The sequence below is a fragment of the Lolium perenne genome, chromosome 5 (assembly GCF_019359855.2).
Source record: "Lolium perenne isolate Kyuss_39 chromosome 5, Kyuss_2.0, whole genome shotgun sequence".
In the NCBI taxonomy this organism is placed as follows: domain Eukaryota; kingdom Viridiplantae; phylum Streptophyta; class Magnoliopsida; order Poales; family Poaceae; genus Lolium; species Lolium perenne.
In genome coordinates, this window is record NC_067248.2 from 140,502,137 (window position 1) to 140,505,625 (window position 3,489).

Below are 3,489 nucleotides of genomic sequence, written 5' to 3' on the forward strand. Positions count from 1 at the left end.
TTAAAGTAATGTGAAACATGCCCATCCTTTTGAAACTTTTATGACACTAATGTGAGACACCCTCCTTCCGTTTGAAACTTATGTGAAACATGCTCATCCTATTCTAAGTGTGAAATACATTCCTATAGCCCATGCATTATTGAATTATCTGTGAAACAACTAGAACATCCACATAATTATTGTGAAACTAGAATCATTCATTGTCAAATTATAGAGTGAAACAGAAAAGGAGTGGAGCATAAATGAGGCATCGGTAGATTAGTACGAAAGTGATTTCTCGACAAAAATTGGTACTTGAATGAAATATGAACTGACACTTTAAAAGTATAGAATAATGTACCATCTGTTACCGGATCAAATTACTAGTCTACCAATATGTGTACCTATAATGAATACTAGTGAAACATGTAATATCCCTTTTAATAAAAAGTGGTACCTTCCCGCTTGACAAGTGAAACTTAGTCCATCCATTATCGAAATAATATGAAACATGACCATGAAAGTGAAACTCTAGCAAAAATTTATCGAAACATTTCCTATCCTTTGATGATAAATAAGTGAAAAATGCATGGAGAACTTATGAAACATAGTCTATCCTCGAATAATTAAGTGAAACCTCAAAATTAGTACTTTAATGGACCAAGTTGTATCTACAATTGGTACTTAAGTGAAACATGAACTTCATGATTTGTCCATGCTTTCCCCATGTACATTCGTAGTTGTTTTCCATTACTCGCACTTAACAACAAATTTGAAGAGCGTGCATTCCTCTTTTGGTATGCGACACAAACACCAATGAATCACTATATTTTCGTGTATCCAAACAAAATAATGAAATATGCATGTAGTCGTTGTGAACCATAGACCATACATTATAGAAACATAGGTGAAACTATTGAAACTTAGTGAAACACCCAAGGGCAACTAATATTTCACTTAAAGACCATAGATCTAGCCACGATTGGCCGTAAACATTATATTTCAATTCCTACATGGCTTAAATGACGGGGATATAATGTGAAAAATTGCAGCCATAAGTAGCATCCGCATTCGGGCATTGAAATATTCAACCTAGCATTCCTATTGTACCTACTCGATTGGACAACTATTTTTTGACAAAACTTCCTTAGAGTCCATTTAACTCAAAGAAGAGAAAATGTTTTCATCATTCTGTTCATTCTCTTCATACTGTTCAGAGCATTAGCCAGTTTCTTCATTGGTCTTATGATGGGAGATCATGTTTCATACTCCTCGTCGTTTGAATCCTCCATAGAGCCCTGCATGAAGACAAAATTTAAGTTTGATGCATTTCACTAATATTTTAATAGCTACAAATTTTCCCAAGGTTAATGTTTCCCCATGCGTCATATTAGGAAGAAAAAGGAACCTCATTTAGATAGGATGTTTCAGTTCGTTCTGCGTTTGCACAAATCCCTTCTGGATAGCAAAATATGTGTGGAGCTGCAACCGGCAATTGTTGACAGAATTACTAATGCATGTTTTTGTACATACATTTAACTTCTTTTGCAAAGTCCATACGACTAGCAGAATCTCAGATCAATAATTCAGCAATAAGGTAAACAGGAAACCGTAGTGTGTAGTTGATTTGTTATCCGTGAATATCTGGATGCCAATGTTCAGCAGTCGAAAGTACCCTGGCTTGGGGACATACACAGTCTCGATGGATACAAATGCAGGTTCGGAAGGAGAACAGAAAGTTAGATTCGGCAGGGCAAGGCAAAATCAATATGATTTGTACCATCATTAGATCGTCGCAGAATCAGATCCATGGTAGTGGATCTTTGTAGAATATGATCAGGACCGCCGGAGAATTGATGCAAAATCGCTCGAGGTCGCTGGTCGATTGATGGCCGATCTGAGACTGCCGGTGGAGGCCGAAGGGGAAGGTGCTGGGAGGAGCGACGAACTCTGGGAAATCATGGCTTATCTCAGATAAAGCTTTCAGGAAGAGAGAAGATGGAGCGGAAGCAGGCAGAGATATTTCCGCGTGGAGGGGGATGGGACAAGTCGCTCGGCGTATCTGACAGGAGTCAGGTCGTAGCTGTTGGTATTAGCTAATTTCCCCTCCTGTACCGAAACGGTAAGCATTATACCCGAGAACGCGTCGTGAATCTTACAGCCCGCTGGACGGTCGATGCGACGCCGGCACCTACCGGCGCCGGTAGAATCGCCACTCTCCAGGCATGGACTCCTGGTGTTGTCTTCGTTGTGATTTGTGTTGGAGCTACAAGATTTTGATCCCCGTGCATAGCGGGATCTTATGTTTTCCTTCTTCTTTTTTATTTTTGTAGTAGGGTTGTGGGCATATGTAACGTGTTTAGGACATTTTATTTTTGCAGAAGCTAGGTATAATTAGTATCTTCACGATATTAATCTATTCCCTTTATCAAAACAATACGAAGGTTAGATGTCACACTCTAGCATGCATGGAACTAACAACAAATATATGGGCTCGACAAAGATTATGTATAATCTAACTCCTCATTCATACTTCTTCTCTCCACATGTTATTGCCATTTTCTGAAGCCAGTAGATTAAGTGTCTATGGCGACATGCAATCAAAGACTGACTCTTGGACCCTAATGTCGCCGCCTGCGTATCTCGCTGAAGAGGATGAGGTCGATGAGTCGGAGCGGTTCGAGTCAGAGCATGTCGTAGTTCAGGTCGTGGATGCAGTCATTGATGAATACAATTTGGAGGCCTAGAGGCCTGTGACTCACTGGAAGAAGTCGGACAAACAACTTCTCAAAAAACAAAAGGTAGACATCGGTTATCCCTCGCAAGTCGTCGCGGTTCTGGGAAAGTACTTTCTCGTCATGCGGCGGTTCGGCTGGTATTCCGACTGGTGCGTCATCTATCCATTGTACAGAGCGGACAAGATCAGGTTCGTCACCGAGTTCATCTACATCAGTGCATAATCCTCAACAACATTCATCATCGTCCTCGATGGGTGAATGGTGGCCTAAGAAGAAGACGAAGAAGAAGAAGAAAGAAGACATTGCCTCAGCCAGATCCTGCCTGTTATATTGTGATCCAAATTCATATACTAAAGGGAGGCTAACTTCTGACGAGCGGAGCGAGGCCCGTCGCCGGAGGCTTGGGCCGAAGCGTTGCCACCGTCTATATATATTCCCTGTAAGCCGCCGCTAGGGTTTTGTCGCATCATTGTACACCCACGGCGTTTGTAAACACCACCGAAATAGTGAAGCTTTGCTGGCTGGCGCCCGTGGTTTTTTTCCCTTGTGTGTTGCAAGGGTTTTCCACGTTAAAATCTCGTGTCCCCTGCAGTGTTTTATTTTTCGTTCTTCGTTTATTGTGCATCTCGATTATAACAAGTGGTATCAGAGCCCGTGTTCTTTGGATCTAGGGTTTACGAGATGTCGTCTCTGAAGTTCGATCTACCGCAGCTGGACTACACCACGAGATTTGCTTTGTCGTCCTCCAAGGCACAGGCATTAGAGGTCCGTG

The 3,489-nt window shown here is 41.7% G+C and overlaps 1 long non-coding RNA gene across 1 annotated transcript; it reads right to left on the reverse strand.

Annotated features, from left to right (window-relative positions):
- Positions 1 to 902: 902 nt before the first annotated feature.
- Positions 903 to 2,063, reverse strand: LOC127304835 (uncharacterized). The gene is made up of 2 exons (XR_007853552.2): positions 1,760 to 2,063; positions 903 to 1,277 (listed from the first exon to the last, which is right to left on the reverse strand). It is a non-coding gene; the product is annotated as an uncharacterized lncRNA (long non-coding RNA).
- Between the last annotated feature and the right edge of the window lie 1,426 nt (positions 2,064 to 3,489).